Raw genomic sequence first — 21,852 nt, 5'->3', positions numbered from 1 at the left:
TGTTCCCAAACATGAAACCCCCTCCCACCTCCCTCCCCATAACATCTCTGTGGGTCATCCCCATGCACCAGCCCCAAGCATGCTGTATCCTGCGTCAGACATAGACTGGCGATTCAATTCTTACATGATAGTATACATGATAGAATGCCATTCTCCCAAATCATCCCACCCTCTCCAGAATTTGTCAGGCACTATGGTTGCTCAGATGAATTAGACATGTTTTTGGTTCCTTGGAAATTTCTATCTGGCTAAAAGAGAGGAAAGTAAGCTTACAATATGTATGATTAATGTAATATATTTTATATTTCATGCTAAATGCATGATTGGGAGAAGGGACCAAGATAAGAAATTGACATTTATTAAGCATACTTTGTTTTTACTTCTTAGAAGGCTTAAAAATTTTGTTTTGATTAATTCTTTATACAACCTATGGAAATAGGTATTATTATTGTTCTTTTATGGAGGGAGAAACAGGTTCAGAAGGGCTATGTAACTAGTCAAATTGCACAGCTAATGAAAGAACCAGGAGTCATACTCAGAGAGGCTCTGGCTCTGAAGTCAATGCACTTTGGATTCAACCAGCAACTTGGAGAGTTAACGCTCTAGAAGTCTAGGAGAGGCAGCAGCGGTCTGATGGGGGCTGGCTCTGTGGAGAAGGTGGGCTTGGGGTACTCAGTGAAAAGGCTAAGCTTGAACAACAGGTCTGATGGGTGCTGGCTCTGTGGAGAAGGTGGGCTTGGGGTACTCAGTGAAAAGGCTGAGCTTGAGCAAGAGGTCTGATTGGGGCTGGCTCCATGGAGCAGGTGGGGTTGGGGTACTCAGTGAAAAGGCTGAGCTTGAGGAGGAGGTCTGATGGGGCCTGGCTCCATGGAGAATGTGGGCTTGGGGTACTCAGTGAAAAGGCTGAGCTTGAGGAAGAGGTCTGATGGGTGCTGGCTCCATGGAGAATGTGGGCTTGGGGTACTCAGTGAAAAGGCTGAGCTTCAGCAAGTGGTCTGATGGGGGCTGGCTCCATGGAGAAGGTGGGGTTGGGGTACTCAGTGAAAAGGCTGAGCTTGAGGAAGAGGTCTTATGGGGGCTGGCTACGTGGAGAAGGTGGGCTTGGGGTACTCAGTGAAAAGGCTGAGCTTGAGCAAGAGGTCTGATGGGGGCTGGCTCCATGGAGTATGTGGGCTTGGGGTACTCAGTGAAAAGGCTGAGCTTGAGCAAGAGGTCTGATGGGGGCTGGCTCCATGGAGAATGTGAGGTTAGGGTACTCAGTGAAAAGGCTGAGCTTGAGCAAGAGGTCTGATGGGGGCTGGCTCCATGGAGAATGTGAGGTTAGGGTACTCAGTGAAAAGGCTGAGCTTGAGCAAGTGATCGGAGCTGGAAAGACTTTCTGTACATGATCAAGGCAGGAAAGTGGGAGTGCCTGATGCGCTGGGTGATATTTAAGTAGACCAGCTGGACTGGAACAGGGCTTCATGCGAGATCAGAGAAATGTTGTTTTGAGGTGAGAGGAAGATACCAGCTTTAGGAAGAATCCAAAGTACCAGGTTAAGGAGTTTTAAGTTTAATGTGGAAGAAATGGGAAATCACTGATTGTGTTAGAGTTGGAGGTGACGTTTAGGAGCATTGTTTCTCTAAGAGTGGTCCCTGGAACCTCATCAACCTCAGTTCAGTTGCTCAGTTGTGTCCGACTCTTTGCAACCCCATGGACTGCAGCACGGCAGGCCTCTCTGTCCATCACCAACTCCCAGAGTTTACTCAAACTCATGTCTATTGCGACAGTGATGCCATCCAACCATCTCATCTCATCCTCTGTCCTCCCCTTCTCCTCCTCATCAGCCTCACCTAGGAACTATTGATATGCAAATTGTTAGGCTCCTCTTGAGATCCATTAAATTAAAACATGCTTGGGGGTGCGGTATGTGATTGAAACAGCCCTCCAGGTGATTCTGAGCTATGTTAAAGTTTGGGAATACTGTTTTAGATCAGTTTGGTGAGCATAGATGATGTGCTTTGCCACCGTAAGGACACTGATCTCTGAATGCATATGTGAAGTAATGAGGACATGGCTGGTGGGAGTGGAGAGGAAGAGGCAGCAGACGGGTGCTGGGCTGTGCCTGGCAGGCTGTGCAACTGCCCAGCCGTGACACTGAAGCAAGAGCCCCGAGACAGCAGCAGCCATCAGCAGTTTATTGGATAGAAGATTTTACAGCTCGGAAGCAGAGTCCGAGTGGCACCCACTGCGTATGGCAGATAGCAGGCAGGGTTTGGCAGCAGTTTTTGCTTCTTGGGGTAGAGGAGGGTAGGGGGAAGGGACGTCACGTTGGCTCATTGGTTATCAGACAGACCATCAGTGGGGCAGGAGGAGAACGTAGGTAAGCCCGACTCTGATTAAGCCTTATGATTAAGAGAATTAATAGTCATGAGGGTGCATGTTGATGAAGCAGGGACTGGTTGAGCAGGGGATGTACAGAGTGCAAGAGAACAGCCATCTTGAGTGGCCTGATCATACAGAAGGGTAATGAAAAAAATATCAAAACTTAAGGACAGGTTGCATTTGAAGGGAGGAAAGACGAGGAGTCAACGTCAACATTAAGTCAAGGATTGAAAACCAAGGGTTGAATCTGCATTCAGTCCAGCCCAATATTTTAAAGTCATGAGCTTTGTGTAAAAATAGGGGTTTGTGCAGGTGACGTCTTGTATTTCTGTAAGGTAAACTGCAGCCTCGTGGGTTAGCACCAAGTCCTTTTGGTTGATGGCTTGTGTCTTCCCCGGTCTGCCTCAGTTTCCATTTCCCTTTGCCCAGCTTGGGGACTGAAGAATGATGAGAGACTCGGGGGGTCAGGAAGGGGAGCCCATAGAGAGGCAACAGAGTCAATTGGGTTTCTAGATCTTTTGAACTTGAGGCGGCTGTGAGATTGTCTCATTAATCTGGTTTTCATATTTTGTAAGAAAAACAGTTAAGCATTTCCATTTCTCTATTATCTACTTTTTGGATCACCCAAGGCAGTTTAAAATTCTAGGCTGGCTTCCTTGCAGTGCAGTACACCTTGGGACTTCTGCCTCCTGCTCTCTCAATGTGTGAGCTCAAGAATGCAAAATAATTTTTATATTACACCAAGCAAAATATAATTGAGAAAGAAACTCTACTGAGGCCAAATTGTCTATTGTACTCCCATTGCCAAATATACATTTTTTTCCTAGTTATTTTCTCCATTACCCCAGATAATTGAACACAGACTATAAGTTTTAATCAGCTAAGGAAGCAAAAAGGCTCTGCTTTCTCTTTATTGTGAGAAGTGCGTCATCATACTGGGGAAGAATTCATTGAGGTGGGAATGAGCTGATGATAGAACTTGGCTTTGTAACTACCACTGGTTTATGTTTTATATCACTTGGCATTTGTGTACTGTATTGATAGAGTATAGTGAAGAGGAGGAACAGAAGCAATCCAATTTGAAGATGACTAAGAGCTGATTAAACATTCAACTGGAGAGAAATATGAGTGAATCCAGGTGATGTTTATGGAGTGTCAGAGAGGGAGAACGTTGGACCATCTGGCAAGAGAGCTGTGAGGAAGTATATAAATCAGTGCCTATAATGATACTTAATTAATACAGAGTCGATAAGTGGCATAATTGAAGCAATGGTCGGGCTACATTGTAGCATTTAATAGCTTCAAAGAGGGTTCTGATTAAAACCATTACAATTTATAAAACATTCTTCATCTTAAGAAAGCATCTTGATGAGATTTAACATGAACATTTTTGTAATCAGAGGACCAGTTTCAAACATTCATAGCAGAGGTGAAATGTCTTAAGAGGTCTATTTCGGATGATTATTAAAAGCCCGTGTATTCTCAAGAGAGTAAAAAAAGCTTGTCTTCCTCCCTTTGTTTTTTAATGGGAGAAAAATTAATGCTGCTACTTTATACTTAGACTGTCTTGGGTTTTTGATGTCCTGGTGGTTTGCTTCTTTGGCATGACCTTAGCATAATTAGCTATCAAGCTTGATTTAAGTTGTTTTGAAGTGTTTTTGCAGCCTAGGGGGCATATGTGCCACTGGTGATTACAAAATAAAGAGAGTATCACCATGACTCATATGGTGCAACTGGACCAAGCTCGATTAGTAGGCGCTTTTTCTTCCTGCCTTTGTGTTTGCTCGTTCGCTCTGAGGCCCCTAAGAGATGCATGGTAATCAAGCAGAATGCCAGTCCTCATCGTTTATGCAGGTGGAGGCCGCAGTGCTCCCGAGGGGGAAACCCACACTGAACACTGCATTTTTTCTTCTCATCATCCTTTTTTTTTCATGTCTCTCTGATTTTTGAAAGGCAGATCTTTTGTTTAGAAAGCCTTTGTTAGAAATTCCAAAATGTCCTTTCATCACTGAGTTCTTATTACTGCTTCGGGTAGTGTGACAGGCAGGCATATTATCTGGTAGTGGGTAGACTCAGACGATGTGCTCTCTAGAGGACTCCAGCCCCAGTTCTGGAGTCACAGTGGGTCTGGGTCTTTATTCAGTCTCTTGACAGGGTGTGACCTTGGCATCCTGGGTAACTCTCTGAACCTCAGTTTCATCTGTATAATGGGGAAAATTGTACCTTCTTCTGAGCATTTTGTGAGGTTTAAGTGAAATTCTATAATTGCCTGACACAAAGTAAGTTTTGCATACATGTAATGTACTATTATTATATAATTTTGCTAAGTAATAAATGGATATACTCACTGAATAAAAAAGGAAGGGAGGGAAACATGGAGAGAGGGAGGGAAGGAAGAAGAAAGAGAAGAGAAGGAAGGAAGGAAGACAGGTAGGAAAGAAGGAGAGAAGAGAGAAAGGAGAACTTAACTTACTCAATATCGCTGTTGTGATTGCTGCTATCTGATCGGGAGATGCCTAACATTGTATTGCCATTTTGATCTCCATCTGTTTAGTTTGTTCCAACTCTGTTAGGGTTGTGTGTTTACTAATCTGCTTCTCTTTCTGGATTGGAAGTTCTCTTGGGGACATACTCCGTGTCTTATTCATCTCAGTGTCTCTGGGGCTGGGCACAATGCCTGGCACACAGTATTGCTGGAATGAATGAATAAAAAGTGTTAGAGGGAGCCTATTAGGTTTGCTGACATGTAAATTCAAGATGTCACCATTTCATATTCATAAAAGTGGAATAATAATAGAGATGAGGTAACTAACCTGAGTTGCTACTTATCAAACATAGAATCTCTAGAATCTGAAAGGAGACTATACAGTTATGTAAATTTTGGTAAAGAATTGCAAACTGCTGTTACTTGGGTGCTTTGTGAGGCTGCTATAATTAATGGTCTGTTTGCATTCCCAGTACAGACTGTCATTTTTCATCTGCTTGTAACCTTGATATAAAGATTTATTCTTGGCTGATATTTTGCATTCATAATTTTAAAATATTTGTAAATGTTCATCTTCTATTTTCCAGCTTTCTGATTACAGAAAGCATAAGCTTAAGAACCATATCACTATGGCATGTTTCTCTGAATCCCTAGTGGTAAAAAGAAATTAATGCATTTTGAATTCAGGTTTCAGGATTATGACAATGTTGTTTGCTTATACAGTGCCCTTTGAAAAATGTCTAGTGTAGCATATGAACCGAAATAATCCCCAGTAGCCTCAAGTCTGCTTTTTACTATTGCCTGCGCTTCTGTTCCCTTTCTCACATCAAAGCTGAAGACCGTTCCAAAAGTCCTCTTGAGTCCAAAGGACCCTTCGGCATCTCTAGCCCCGTGGAGAAAGTACCCCTCAGAAGGTACTACCAGGAGGACTGTGTGTGTGTGTTAAGTCACTTCAGTCATGTCTGACTTTTTGCAACCTGCTGAACTATATGTCCCTCCAGGCTCCTCTGTCCATGGGATTTCCCAGGCAAGAATACTGGAGTGGGTTGCCATCCCCTCCTCCAGGGGATCTTCCCGACCCAGGGATGGAACCCACATCTCTTATGTCTCCTGCATTGATGGGTTCCGTAGATGGATTCTTTGCCGCTCGTGCCACCAGAGAAGCCCACCACGAGGGTTGGAGATGAACAAAGTAACAATATAGAGTGTGGGATTTTGAGTCAGACAGACCTAGATTCAAAGGCAGGTTTAGCCACTTCGAGGTTGTGTGCATTTACATACATGGTTCAATGTGAGAACCTCTTTGCTCATCTGTAACATGGCGAGAATACTCTATCTCATAGCGTTGTTGAGAGAACTGTATGGGATAAGCGTTCAGTGTAGAGACCCTGGCACATGAGAAGCAATCAGTGAATTTTGTGACTGACATCTTATCTTTCTCATGGTTGTTGTCATCATCACTGTCTTCCTTGGATAATGACAGCACTAAGCAGGTGGGTTGACATGAACTGAAACACTTTAAAAAGTAGCAGCTCCAGAACTCTCCTCGGTGTGGGCACCAAAGACCTTGGTTCTGTGTATCTCTTGATTTCAGGAGCCCACTCTTGTAGTCTCCCTCACTCTTTGGCTTAAAACTCTGTTCTCTTTTTACCCCCTTTGACCTCACTTTCAGTGCTCCACACCGTTATAGTGCCAAAGATACAGTGACTCAGACCGATCAGTGGCCAGACCACAGATGAAGCGACTCTTATCAGTACCAGGGATCAGACCCCCGATCTTGGTAACTAACTGCTCTCTATCTCTCTCTCTCTACTTGTTCAGTATGTGTTTCTCCATGAGAATATACATTCCACAAGGACAGGACTGCATCTTTCTTGTATATCATTATACTCTCAGTACACATGACAGTTACTCAAGAACTGTTTATTGATTCAAGTTGTGGTTAGCACATTTGCTTTTTTACACAGAAGGTCCTGGGATCCATCCCCAGGGGAACCAGCTCCTGGGAGTATGTCTTTTGGACTTCTCTGGTGGCTCAGATGATAAAGAATCTGCCTGCAATGTGGGAGACCCGAGTGTGATCCCTGAGTTGGGAAGATCCCCTGAGAAGGGAATGGCAACCCACTCCAGTATTCTTGCCTGGAGAATCCCATGGACGGAGGAGCCTGGTGGGCTATAGTCCATAGGTTTGCAAAGAGTCAGACATGACTATGTGACTAACACTTTCACTTTTTCACAGTTACTATTAAAAAATTATCTAAGATAAAACGAATGGAGAACCAACTATAAATGGATATATACTGACTCATGTCTATTTTCTGAAGCCACGTTCTAAAGCATCACAGATGTTTTTCCCCAACCTTGGGGAAATATCAGTCTGTGGTAAAATTGAAAGACTATTAGATGACTCATATACTCTTTGTAAGAAATTGCTGAACTTTTTCCTGAAGAGATGGTATCTTTCGTATTGCCACCTGCCATGTGTAAGAGTTCAGCTTGCTCCATTTTCTCGCTGAAAAATGATGTTTTCAGTCTGTTTAATTTTAGCCATTTTCCTGATGACTAATGATGTTGAACACACATTCACATGTTGGTTGGCCATTTCCAAATTTTCCTTTGTGAACAGTCTGCTTAAGTCTTTTCTCTATTTTATAATTGGGTTGTTTTTATTTATTTATTTATTTTTTTAAATTTTATTTTTACTTTATTTTACTTTACAGTACTGTATTGGTTTTGCCATACATTGACATGAATCCACCACGGGTTCCATAATAGGAATTCTCTATATATTCTAGATGAAAGTCCGCTATTAGATGTATGTTTTGCAAATATTTTCTCCCAGCTGGTGTCTCACCTATAGTTTTGTTTTTATGTTAAACAGTGCCTTTTGATGAGAAGTTTTAAATGTTGGTGGATTTTAACTTATCAAGTTTTTCAGTTGCTTTCTGTGTCCACTCATACACCCTTCACCTACATTCATGATTTAATTTTTACCACATTTGTTCTCTTTCACCTTTTAATCAATTTAAAATGAGGTAGGTACAGCCACAGAGCATTTAAATCATAAATATATGAGCATGTACTTCATAAGAACAAGGACCTTCTGTAACATAAGGCAGAATTGTTGTCATACTTAGGAAATTAACATAGTTGTATAAATATTATATAATGTAAATTCCATTGATATTCAGATCTCCAGTTATCCCCAACTCTCAATAATTAATGTCCCTGCTTTCTAAAAAGTTCTAGAACCCAATCAAGGATATGGCATTACATTTAGGGGTCATGTATCTTTCGTCTCCTTAAACCTGGAATTGTTCCCTAGTCTTTTCATCACTTTGACATATTTGAGGATAAGGGCAGTTGTTTTGCAAAGTGTCCCTCAGTTTGGAGTTAGTTATTTCCCCATTATTAAATTCAAATTAAATATTTTTGGCAAGAATTCTAAATGGATATGTGGTGTACCCCCTATTGCATTATACAAGGAAATGAGTAATAACAGTTTTCCTTAATAGTGAAGCTAAGTTTGATCACTTGTCTAAGGCAGTATCTCTGGATTTCTTCATTAGAGAGGTTCTCCTTTGTAGGACAAATAAATACGTTGTAATTATGGGGAGATGCTTTGAGACTTTGTGAATTTTATATTCTCCATTAAATTTTCATCCAATGAAAATTTAGCATGTGTTGATGATCCTTGCCTGCATCAGATATTACATTGCCAGTTACAAATCTGTTCCTAATTCAGTGATTCCTATTATATACATTTTTTAACTGGCACTTTTTTGTAAAGAAGAGCTTTCACTCTTTTGATTGTTTCTGATTATCACTTCATGGATTTTTTAAAAGGAATGTATTAAAATTTATTACTGTCATTCTTGTTGATAAAGCATCAACAATTTCAAAGCCCTTAAGTGTCAAAGCTAATATTTTATGATAAGCTCGAATATTGGAAACATTAACAGGAATTCACTTTTTTTTTTTTAATCCAAAGGAACGCAAACTATCCTAGATAGTCAGCTAATTAGCAAGGTGTAATCAATACCATCCATTTCCTCTGAACTTTGTCATTAACAGCATGCACTCTGGAGTAATGACTCTGGAAATATTTTTAGAGTTTATCATTACCAGTGTGTACCATATGTGAATGAAGATCCTCACCCCATCCATAATTGCTGTTAATTATTAAAATAAGCAAAGATCTCAGATCCAGAGTCTGGAGAAAGCAATGGTACCCCACTCCAGTACTCTTGCCTGGAAAATCCCATGGACAGAGGTGCCTGGTGGGCTGCAGTCCACGGGGTCGCGAAGAGTCAGACATGACTGAGCGACTTCACTTTCACTTTTCACTTTCATGCATTGGAGAAGGAAATGGCAACCCACTCCAGTGTTCTTGCCTGGAGAATCCCAGGGACGGGGGAGCCTGGTGGGCTGCCGTCTATGGGGTCGCACAGACTCGGACACGACTGAAGCGACTTAGCAGCAGCAGCAGCAGATCCAGAGATTGCTTCTCCAGAGTTTTGTTTTCTTTTTTAACCTTTTTCTTTTCACTTTTTTGCTGTGTGGTGCTGATGTTCAGGAGTGTGTCTAAAGAGTTCTTTCCAGAAGAAATGTGTCTCAGTGTGGGTTTGCAGAGGCCTGCGTGGACGCCTGTTTGGGAGGAGTTTACCTAGTGTCTGTGGTGGGCTGCAGAAAACTGGAAGTTATCCACCCACCGCATCTTCCCCACGTCATCAGTGCTTGCGAAGGGGTGACCAACTTTGGCCAGTGAGTCAGTGGGTATTAGTTTAATAGCTCAATGAACGTCTGTTTCCACACTGGTTGCTCCTCTAAAAATTAAATATTTGACATCTAGGAGAAAATAATTTTTGACATTTACCAACTTGATTCATTCAATAAACATTCATCAGGTGTCTTTTATATTCCAGGCCAGGAAGGACCCAAGTTTTGTAGGGCTAGGCACTTATATAATTTGAGGGTCTCTTTAAGGAAAAGAACACAAAATCGCAAAAAAATTTAGATATAAAATCAATATTTACTTAGTTAGAATAGCAAATTGTCAAAAGTTACAAATTTAAGAAATCTGCCAAATACTATAAATATTACAAAAATTTTTTAAAAATTCTATTTTTTTTAGATAAGTATCTTGTCAAGTGTCTATATTTTTCCTGTGTTTTTTTCTTGCATAGTCTGATTGGTCTTTATATTTTCTACAGAGAGAATAAAAAGAAAATTCAGATTTTCCTTTACCATGGTTGAAATTTAGATTTTATTAGTGATAGTTTGGGGAAGTTTATTTCAGCCTGACAGATTTTTGTTTGCAATATCATATGCATTTTTAAGGCTGTCAGATTTCAGAAAGTTGCTATCAAGTTATTTTCACATATGAGCTTAAGGACATTACAGATGCTCTTGAGTACAGTGACAATGAATTGACAGCAGTCTTTGGATACATATTATGACTTTCTGTTACCTTTATATTTGTCACTATTTTGTGTCAGATCAAGAAATGTCAGTGTTTTTCTAAGGTGATTTATCATTCATTATTTGTATTATTAAATAATCTAAGAGACTATTAATCATGAATACTTAAAGCACATCTCTTTCTCCCAGTAAAACATGGCTTTTCTATGTCTTTTTTTCTGGTATTTATTGCCAGACTGGTCAGAACAGATATATTATATATGCTAACATGTGATTTGATCTGTTGACTCAAATAAAACATGTGACTTCATACATCAACGCACTCACTGTTTGCAGTACAACCGTAGGCTTGTGCCCTATGAACACAGGGTTTCTGACAAATTGCATTTTGCATGACTTGCTCAAAAAAGAAAATTAAAACATAAAATTAGGAGGTGTCTTCATAATAGCATACCCTGAATTCCATCTGTTCTTGACAAGTTCTTTCCATGTTAAGTAGGTGCCCATAGGAATGGAATCCTTCAGTTGCAGTTTTGCACACCTGATAACTGGAAGGAATTTTGAGTGACCAGCTTCTGAACCTCTACCACTCACTCCTTACTTTCATCGCCAGGTGTTGCAGGAGCCGTTCTCAGCACCATGTGACCTCTGGCCCCGCCCTTTGTATTATGACGCCACTAGCCCTGGGAGCCTCTCTCATACCAGGTGGAGATTATGACTGTGAATCCTGTAAATGCATCCCCAGTCAACTTCCTCAGAATGTCTAGATTCATTCTGATATTGTCTAACATGATGGGAGGTATGACAGAAATAGAGTCAGAGTGTATTAGTGAAGTCGCTCAGTCGTGTCCGACTCTTTGCGACCCCATGGACTGTAGCCTACAATGCTCCTCTGTCCATGAGATTTTCCAGGCAAGAGTACTGGAGTGGGTTGCCATTTCCTTCTCCAGAGGATCTTCCCAACCCAGGGATTGAACCTGGGTCTCCCGCATTGTAGGCAGATGCTTTACCATCTGAGCCACCAGGGAAGTCTTTAGGAGAGTTAATACTGTGAAGTGCATGTTCCTGAGCTGGGCTTCTAGTGAGGCCTCCACAGATGGAGCCGGTGCCACCATGCTCACCTTCCTCCTCCTCCTCCTCCTCCTCATTTCTGTATGTGTTTTAGTGGTCTTTTCAGTTTTTGGTGGTTTGGCACTTGCAATTCTTTATAAGCAGCTTCTTCCTATTTCTACTCCATTTCCCTTTTAGGACCTAGATTTCAAAATGGTAGAGCCGGATGAGCCCTGAGAGAATGTCTACTCCACCCCTTCATTTTAGAGTTGAGGAGTAGTGACCTTGGGGCTGAAGGTCACCCCTTCCTTTTAGAGATGGGCAGTAGTGACCTTGGGGCTGAGGGTCACCCCTTCCTTTTAGAGATGAGCAGTAGTGACCTTGGGGCTGAAGGTCACCCCTTCCTTTTAGAGATGAGCAGTAGTGACCTTGGGGCTGAAGGTCACCCCTTCCTTTTAGAGATGAGCAGTAGTGACCTTGGGGCTGAAGGTAATTCAGCCATGGTAGAACAGGGACAACGTGTCTTTTAGCTCCTGATCACATTTCTTTTCTCTCATGTCTCCATGGGTAGATCTCTATCAGCTATCCGCAGCCTCCCTGGATTGAGTCAATTAACTTAGACATACACTGATTTAATCTCTGTGGGATTCCTCCCCCCACCCCAATGGATATTTTTAAGAGTTAGCATGCACAATGTGCTTCTGAAATGCCACCTAATAGGGTTGCCTTGCTCATTTTGATAGGACTTTCAGCAGAGTGCTCTATATCAGGAACACTCTCACAGAAAATGGGAACTCACCTGGCGAAGAAGTAAGCTTTCCACGGACTTGGTGTTTTCTTCCCTCCGCAGGGGAAGAGTCTATATGTCAGCTACCTGGTCTTCCTCTGGGGTTTGGTTTTTAATCTCCAGGGAGGTGAGGCTGACAAAATCTCATCTGTTCTCTTGCTAAGGAAAGAAGCTGTGAAATAGATCTTCATTGCTTACATGCCTTATGTTGCTTAGCACCAGCTGTATCCATAACACCACAGTGAATTTAAAATACTGCTCCTTTGGAATAATTGTTACAGGGGACTCTGAGGCTCATAAATAGCCCAAATAGGCATTGTGAAAGTATACTGATTTTTTTTTTTTTTACTTTATTTTACTTCACAATACTGTATTGGTTTTGCTATACATTGATATGAATCCACCACGGGTGTATGGATTTATTCCTCTAAGAAAAAACTTTAGTTCATGAATGTATGTCCAAATACTGCTTATTACTGATGTGGGTTTTTCTACTATAAGTTCTAGGAATCTGTTAATTCAAAGTGGGGAAAGGAAATGAGCTAACGTATATTCAACAGCTTTTAAGCATTGAATACTTTATATTAAATCTCAGCTGAACCCTTGGGTTGCAGGGGACTTTAGACTCATTTTACATTTGAGTAACTTGGTCAAGATTGTATGCTAGGACATTTTGAAGAAAATTTCTTTGATCATCTGTTTGCAAGCTTAAGAACTGACAGTGTTGATGTAACTAAACTGGAAATAGAGGAAGTAATGTATTGATAAGAGTTTTGTAAAATCACTTTGGTAAAAGTGGAAAAGAGATCAAGTGATATGTTCCAGTTGAGAAGATCGGGTCAAGAGAATGAAAGAAGGAAAATTGCCAACAGATGTATGAACACCAGCATTAACAATAGTGAAGAGGCTTTTGCAGTCCTGGGCCCTTTTCCTTTGGAAGGTAGGTTTTGAAAGACATCTTTGATTGTATTTCTGTGAGGCTCTTCCTTTCACCTCTCCTACTTCTCTTTATTTAGTACCTTCTTGTGGCTCCTAAATGAGATTCCCTGTTACCTGTCAGACTAAAAGGCAGAGGCACAAGCTGTACCCTCCTGGCAACTGGTTATATCTTCGCTTCCAGAGCTTTGCCCTGTGGCAGCTTCAGTCCATTACCATCATCCCTTTTGCACATATTGGCAGCTCCCCAAGACCTGGGGAGGAGGAAAAAAACCAGATCTGTAGATATGCAAAGCTCAAAATCAAGAGTTAGGTGATGAATCACTCCTCCACTTGCCCTTGCCTGTTACTGAATCCTGTTCAGCTGGGATGGAAAAGAGCATTGGCCATGCTGTCCCAAGCAGATCAGATTTCTCCGCTGCCATCTCTTCCTTTCTTAACTAAAAACAAAACACCACACAACAATCAGACCCCAAAAGGAAAATGACACTGGGTGAGTGTGATGGTGGCTTGTACTGCTTCCTATCTTGTGTGTTTCATCATATTTGCCTTAACAAATACGATTGGAAGTGGCCCTTTTTCTTCTTTTCCTACCTTCTGGCATGAGATTTATAGGTGAAGATAAAAATGCTCTGGCTCTTCAAGGAAGAGCTCCTTTTCTGCTCTCCTGCTCTGCTCGAATCCCATTTCCTTGCCCTCTTCTCGCTCCTGCTGACTTGCTTACTCTCTCTCTCTACCTCCCTCTCTCCTTCAATCAGGGCTTAGAGAAATCTTTCACTCTTCTTTTGACAAGTGTCAGATAGACAGTATGAGCTCATTTAAGCTGAACTGTCTGGGGGAAGCTAAATTTGTTGAGGAGAACAATAATTTGGATGACAAGTGCCAGGACACACCAGATGGCTCAACAGGAGAAACCCTTATCAGGCTCCCAGCTCACGTTCCAGGTGGCCTGTCTATCTCTCCCTCCCCTATTCTTATTTGTTCACGGCTGACCCAAATGGAAACTTTGAAATACAAATGCAGTTCTCCTTGGAAGTTGCGAAGAAAAAGACGTGATAGTGACTCAGCCTAGCAAGTCTACACCTCCCTCCCCTTGTACGTGCTTATTACTGCTGGTGCTCTGCAGAACCCTTTGGGCACATATTTGAAGAAGCCTCAGTTGTGAGCCCTGCTAGTTGTTTAATAAACAGGCCTATTATCCAAGCTGAAAAAACTTTGACATTTTGGACAATCACCCACCTTGGCTACATTTGACACGTCTTAATATAGGCTCTTCCGTATAGCTCAGACAGTATAGAATCTGCCTGCAATGCAGGAGACCCAGGTTTGATCCCTGGGACAAGAAGATCCTCTGGAGAAGGGAATGGCAGTCCACCCCAGTATTCTTGCCTGGAGAATCCCATGGACAGAGGAGCCTAGCAGGCTACAGCCCATGGGATTGCAAAGAGCTGGACACGACCGAGCGACTAACACTACTACTCTTAAATATTCTTCCCCATTTGCCTCCCAGTTGGACTGATCTTTTTGGGGGGAAGGGGGTGGAGGACGACTCTCTCTTGCCAGACAGGGAACCTACAGACATAATTGTCATTGGAAGTTATTTAGTGGAAGGTAAGATTCTTTTTTTTGGTCCATGTAAAACCTCCTAAAATTCAAGGCCAGGGCACCATGACAGGCTGTAATCTATGAATCATTAAATTCTTAACATACCCTGAGAACAGGAAGAGAGAGATCAGCCTTTGTAGACACAGGTGGAATTTCTCCTCTGAACACTGGTAATTCATGTGACATTTCCTGTTTGCTTATGTTTGCAGTGGAATTCCTCCCCTCAACCTTGCACTGTGCTGTTACTGGTCACTTAGGGGGCCTTCTGAGAGAACAACACAAATTTATGTTCCAAGTACACAAACAAAGCAGGTGTTTTTAATGCTGGGCATCAATATTTTTTTGGTCAATACTTGGTTCACATGAGAACCTTTATCTTTTCCAGCCTGTAAGCTTTGGCTCTGGATTTACATGTTTTGGAGGTTTGATGTTGTTGCTAATTCAGTGATGAAATTTATTCATAGAAAAGGATTATTGTGAGCAAAGAAATGAAGTACCAAATAGTGTAGACAACCCAGGATACGTGTGCTTGGTATTAGGAACTGCACAGTTGGGCAAAGCCAATTGATGGCAATGGCATATTTACTTGGAGGTTGGAGTTTCATTAGTAACTTAAAATGGGAATCAGAGAAAAAGACGTCTGAGCAGCCTTATCTAGCTGTTACAATCCCCACGTGGCAAGATAGCATGTTGTACTTCTGCTCTTCTCTCCAAGAACTCTTGGGACTTTAGCACATGAGTATTATTGAAGACTATTTTTCAAGAGGAGTTTTAGGTTTACAACAAGACTGAGAGGGGGATACAGAGATTTCACATGTACTTACTGCCCCCATACATACATAACCCACCCTACAAACAACATCACTCCCCAGAATGGCGAAATTGTTTGCCCAGGATTAGCCTACAGTGACACATCATTATTACCCAAAGTCCAGAGTTTTCCTTAGGGTTCCCTCCTTTCTTTTTGGCTGTCCTGTCTTTGTTGTGGCGGAGTTGGGGGGGGAGGGGCGGGGGGCTTCTCTCCAGTGGCAGTGCAAGGGCTTCTCTTGTTGTGGAGCATGGGCTTACTTGCCCTGTGGCGTGTTGGGATCTTAGTTCCCCAAGCAGAGATTGAACCCATGTCCCCTGCACTGGAAGGTGGATTCTCAACCACTGGACCATCAGGGAATTCCCTAGGGTTCACTCTTGATATTGTACATCCTATGGGTTTGAACAAATGCATAGTGACAGATATCCATCATTAGAGTAGTATACAGAATATCTTCATTGCTGTATAAATCCTCTGTGCTCTGCCTGTTCATCTCTCTTTGCCCTTGCCTCTGGCAACCATGATCTTTTTAGTATCTCCATAGTTTTGCCTCTTCCAGAATGTCTTATCGTTGGAATCATACAGCATATAGCACTTTCAGACTGGCTTCTTTAATAATATGCACTTAAGTTTTCCCCATGTCTTTTCATGGCTCAGTAGCTTATCCCTTTTTAGTGCTAAATATTATTTCATTGTCTGAATGTTTCACAGTTTGTTTATCCATTCACCTATTGACAGAGATCTTGGTTGTTTCCAAGTTTGGGCAGTTATGAATAAAGCTGCTATAAACATTTGTGTGCAAGTTTCTGTATGAATATATATTTTTAACTTTTTTGGGTAAATACCTAGGAGTGTGATTTGTGGATTGTGTATTAAGAGTATATTTAGTTTTGTAAAGAAAGAAAGAAAATGAAGTTGGTCAGTTGTGTCCAGCTCTTTGTGGCCCCATGGACTGTAGCCTGCCAGGCTCCTCTGTCCATGGAATCTTCCAGGCAAGAATATTGGAGTGGGTTGCCATTTCTGTTTGAATCATTTTTGCATTTCCCCCAGCAGTGAATGAAGGTTCTTGTTGTTCCACATCCTTGCCAGATGTGGTGTGGTCAGTATTTTAGATTTTAGCCTTTCTAATAGGCTTATACTGGGCTTCCTGATGGCTCAGTGGTAAAGCATCCACCTGTCAATGCAAGTTCGATCCCTGGGTCAGGAAGATCCCCAGAGAAGGAAATGGCAACCCATCCCAGTATTCTTGCCTGGGAAATCCCAAGGATAGAAGGAGCTAGATGGGCTATAGTCCATAGGGTTACAAAAGAGTCGGACATGACTTAGCGACTAAACAATAACAAATAGGCTTATAGTGGTATCTCATTGTTTTAATTTGCATTTCCCAGATGACACATGATGAGTAGAATCTTTTCATATATTTATATCCTATCTGTATATCTGAGGTGTCTGTTAAGGTCTTTGGTTCATTTTTAAATTGAGTTGTTTGTTTCTTTTAATTGTTGAGTGTTAGGAATTCTTTGTATGTTTTGGATAACAATCCTTCATCAGATGTCTTTTTTTCCCAATCTATGTCTTATCTTCTAATTCTCTTAGTATTATCTTTCATAGAACAGGATGTTTCATTTTAATGTAGTCAAGCTTATCAGTTATTTCTTTCATGTATCACATCTTTGATGTTGTATCTAGAAAACATCAGTCTAACCAAAGTCGTGTAGGTTTTCTCCTGTGTTATCTTCTAGGACTTTTAGAAGTTTGCACTTTATGTTTAAGAGCCGTTTTGAGCTCACTTTTGTGACGGGCATAAGATGTGTGTCTAGATGCTTTTTATTTGTTTTTTGCATGTGGATGTGTTCTAGCTCGTTTTGTTGAGGAGACTATCCGTTCCATTGTGTTGCTATTGCTTCTGTGTCAAAGATCACTTACCTATATTTATGAGACTGTTTCTGGGCTTCTGATTTATTCCATGGGTCTATTTGTCTGTTCTTCCACTAACACCACAGTGTTTGATTACTGTAACTTTGCAGTAAGTCTTGAAATTGAGTAGTGTCAGTCTTTCAACTTTGTTCTTCTTTAATATTGTGTTAGCTATTCTTGAAACTTTATTTTTGACAAATGTAGATTTCTGGGTTTTAAGGACATGCCAGATTAGCAGATGTAGGGCTGCTAGAGGATATTTTTGACACTAAGAGAAGAGACCAAAACTAAAGTGTAGCCACAAAGTTGGATTTCCATACCCATAATGATAGAAATTCATAAGGATAACATTGAGTCACCCAGAAAATTATATTGTGACTCTTTTTTGGAAGTAACAGATTAGGGGAACTAACCTTTATTTAGTATAAGAAATTGGCTCACACAGTTATGGAGGCTGATAAGTCCCAAGACCTGCAAGCTGGAGATCTAAGGTTGCTGATGGCGTAATCCCAGTCCACATCCGAGGGGCCGAGAACCAGGAGGGCCAGTAATACAGACACTGCAGGCCTGAGACACAGGAGGAGCCATTGTTTCAGTCTGAGATGAAGGCAGGAGAAAACTGATGTCTCAGTTTGAAGGCAATCAGGTAGGAAGAATTCTCTATCACTTGCAGAAAGCCATCATTTTATCTCATTCAGACCTTCAACTGATTGGGTGGGACCCCTTCATATTAATCTGATCCAGAAACACCCTCACAAAAATACCCAGAATAATGTTTGATCAAATATCTGGTACTTTGTGGTTCAGGCAAGTTAACACATAAAATTAACCACCTCAGCCATTTCCCATCAGTTACATTAAGATGTCTTCCTATCTCTAGACAACAAGTGAATGCTGAGAAAAGGGAACTGATGGCATCATGTCATGAGCCCGAGGATCCAAGGCAAAGATGGTAAATTCAGTCCTGATAGGAGAATTCTTGGTTCTGGGAAATAAATAAGCTTCTAAATTATGTAATTCATTCATTCTATCTTTTTTTTTTTTTTTTTCCCATTGCAGCCTCAATTCATATACTGCTTCCTCAGGGGGCTGTCCCTAGACACTGCCTAAAGTAGTCCTTGTAGCTACTCTCATTTATTCATTCACAAAAGTTTATTGAGAGCCTATCCCATGAAAGGCATTGGGAATTCAACAATGACTGTAGTTAAGAGACAAGGTCCCCACCCTTGTGCATCTTACCCACTAATGGACCCAAATGGAAACAAAGGAACGAATGAAGAATGTAATTTCTGATAGTATTAAATGCAATAACAAATACAATAGATGAATGCAGTAGAGTGTAGACTTGGCCACAGTGGTGGTTACAGTAGCTCCGCTGGTCAGGGAAGACGTTTCTATAAGATCACATTCATCTTGTATTTGAGTGATGACAAGAAGCTGTCCATTCAGAGACCTGGAGGAAGAGACTCTTGGTCGGAGGTAACAGTTAGCTAGATAGCACAACAGGGAGAATCATTTGACGTGTTCTAGGTACCTAACAGAAGCTGATGTGCCTAGAACAGCGGGAGCAAGTGGGAGAGAGGTAGAAAGTAGCTGCAGAGAGATCAGCAGGGCTACGTCTTCATAAAAGGGGTCGTATAAGCCTTGGTTTGGAGCTTACATTTTACTCTAATGGAAATGGGTTTTTAGTGGAAGAGCAGTACAATCTAGGCTTCCCTTGTGGTTCAGCTGGTAAAGAACCCACCTGCAATGTGGGAGACCTGGGTTCGATCCCTGGGTTGTGAAGATCCCCAGAGAAGGAAAAGGCTACCCACTCCAGTGTTCTGGCCTGGAGAATTCCATGGACTGTATAGTCCATGGGGTTCCTAAGAGTTGGACATGACCGAGCAACTTTCACTTTCAGTACAATCTGTGCTTTAGGAAATGACTGACCTCAGGGTGGGACACACAGATTGTAGGGAAAAGGAATGGAAGAAAGAAGCCCACACATTTAGGAGGCTGTTTCTAGGGGTATTGTGATACCTGGATTGTGCTCATGGCAGTGGGGATGGCCAGCTGTGGTCAGATTTGGCTGTTGAGGAAGCAGAGTCTTCAGGACTTGCTGATGGATTGGATGCAGGAGGTGAAGAAAATAAAAGATTGAAAGGTGAATGCTAGGTTTTATTTTCTAAGTGGCATTTGTCTTGATTTGAAGTTATCTTGCTTATTCATTTGTATATTTTCCTGTTTGTCTCCTCCTGCCAGGCTACAGGTACAGTGAGAGAAGCAACCTTGCTTATATCATCAGGTGCTAAGGAATTGCTTACCCTCAGCATCTAGGACAGCGACGTGGCTTGAATGTGTGTGTGAATCAATTATCGATGGAGTATTTTGTATGAACCAGGCCTGTCCTAAAGCTGAAGTATAGAGAACAAGAAAGTTCTGCATTTCTGTAGTCTGCATTCTGGTGGAGGCAATAGACAACAAACATGTGAAACCAGTTGTTTCAGATTCTGATAAGTGCTATGTTGTTCTTGTTCTTGCTGTTCAGTTGCTAAGTCATGTTTGACTGTGTGTGACCCCATGAACTGAAGCACACCTGGCTTCCTGGCCTTCACTGTCTCCCAGAATTTGCTCAGACTCATGTCCATTGAGTCATTGATGATGCCATCCAGCCATCTCATCCTCTGTCACTGAGTTGAGAAAATGATAAATAGTTTATCTCTTGTTCTCCATGTGTTCACTAGATGGTAATTTCCACGGAAGTAAGGTCTAGGTCTTATATTCTGTGTATAGTGTCAAGCAGATAATCTGTCCCTAGGAAATACAAATAGGCTGGTCATGCCTGGAAGCCACCCTTGGTTCCTAGCGTGCCTTAGGCACCTGTTTTGTTATCTGTGCAAGTGGACAGCTAACGAAAGTGGCCAGGCCTCTCCTTTCTCATGTAAGTCAGCAGTGCCTAGACCCATGGGTCTCTGCCAGGACAGGCCTTGTAAATTAACTGCTCCCCTGGCTTTGGTTGTCACTAAACATGGACAGTCCACCCATGGACTCACACAGTCAGGCACAGCCTTGCTGCAAATTTAGCTGAAGATCGTGCCTCAAGGTCAGTAGGGAAGAATTAAGTCTGTAAGGAAGATACACTCAGGCCAATAAACATGGAGTGCCAGAAATCAGTGCCCAGAGGGAGCTAAGAGCATCCACATGTTTATTAAAGAAACAAAAAAACACGTTTTCCTCCCCTACTAAAGGAACATATTTAGAGCTCCTCTGACGAAATTGTTTCCTCCATGGTATCTGCTTTGAACAGAATATTTTCAAAAGAGCTTTGTTTGACCTTAAGCAATCTTTTCCTCACATAAGGATGCATGATCAGGGGAAAATTTTCACTGTTTGTTGGTCAGCTATGAAAATGAAAAATGAAAAATCTTCCCTGACTGGAGTAACCTCGAAGTGCTTTGGTAGCATGACATTTTCCAGTTGTCCATTCACAAGCGACTGTAAACACTTTAGCCAGAACAGACTTTTTGGTTGTTAGGTAGTCTCTAAATATTTGTTCACCCTTCCTGTTTACTCATTCTCCACTAGGAACCATTCCTAAGGCTTTGCCTTCTTGTTATTTAATGCTTTTCCTGTCTCTGTGTTCTTCATAACTCAAGATCACTAATCCATTTTGTATTTTTAGGAGGAAATATTGATCAGAAGGCAGACTGGGAAGAGGTGAGTCATGGCAATTCTTATGCTGTGAGAGTGTGAGCTTAGCATAATGCTAACCAGACAGTGGAAGCTCGATTCATGATTCAGTGGTTTGATGGCTTCAATGGATGGTGCCCTGCAGAGTGAATGTCTGTTTTCTTGCTAAGCACTATGGCCAGAGTGTCCTCATCTGGTTTAGGTCATAGACAAATGTAGAGCACTGACCGCATATGGACACTCTACTAGAAGTGAGGCAGGATACTGAGATCCACCTGACACACTGCTGTCCTCTGGGGCCTCAGTTTTGAGTGCAGGAAGGAAGTATGCACGAGCACTGTCTCTCCAGGAAGCATGTACCTACTAATAAGTTAATAAGGGAAATATGAAGTCTTACGAGAAATAGTGTGTGATCAGAGAATGTCCAAATGTTCAAGCTAGATTTAGAAAAGGCAGAGGAACCAGAGATCGAATTGCCAACACCACTGGATCATAGAAAAAGCAAGAGAATCCCAGAAAAACATCTACTTCTGCTTTATTGACTATGCTAAAACCATTGATTATGTGGATCACAAAAAACTGTGGAAAATTCTTAAAGACATAGGAATACCAGACCACTTTACCTGACTCCTGAGAAATCTGTATGCAGGTCAAGAAGCAACAGTTAGAACAGGACATGGAACAACAGACTGGTTCCAAATTGGGAAAGGAGTACGTCAAGGCTGTATATTGTCACCCTGCTTATTTGACTTCTATGTAGAGTACATCATGCAAAATGCCAGCCTGGATGAAGCACAAGCTAGAAT

At 41.7% G+C, this 21,852-nt stretch overlaps 1 protein-coding gene and 1 non-coding gene across 5 annotated transcripts in view; one reads left to right on the top strand and one right to left on the bottom strand.

Annotated features, from left to right (window-relative positions):
• Positions 1 to 21,852, top strand: part of CPQ (carboxypeptidase Q) — a 566,361-nt gene that overhangs the window by 200,945 nt on the left and 343,564 nt on the right. The gene's annotated exons all lie outside the window — the stretch shown is intronic.
• TRNAC-ACA (transfer RNA cysteine (anticodon ACA)) lies at positions 11,228 to 11,299 on the bottom strand. Its single transcript has one exon. It is a non-coding gene; the product is annotated as a tRNA-Cys (tRNA).

This window comes from Capricornis sumatraensis, chromosome 11, assembly GCF_032405125.1.
Source record: "Capricornis sumatraensis isolate serow.1 chromosome 11, serow.2, whole genome shotgun sequence".
NCBI classification, from domain to species: Eukaryota; Metazoa; Chordata; class Mammalia; order Artiodactyla; family Bovidae; genus Capricornis; species Capricornis sumatraensis.
Note: the sequence above shows the minus strand (reverse complement) of the source record. Positions and strands in the feature narration are given on the sequence as shown.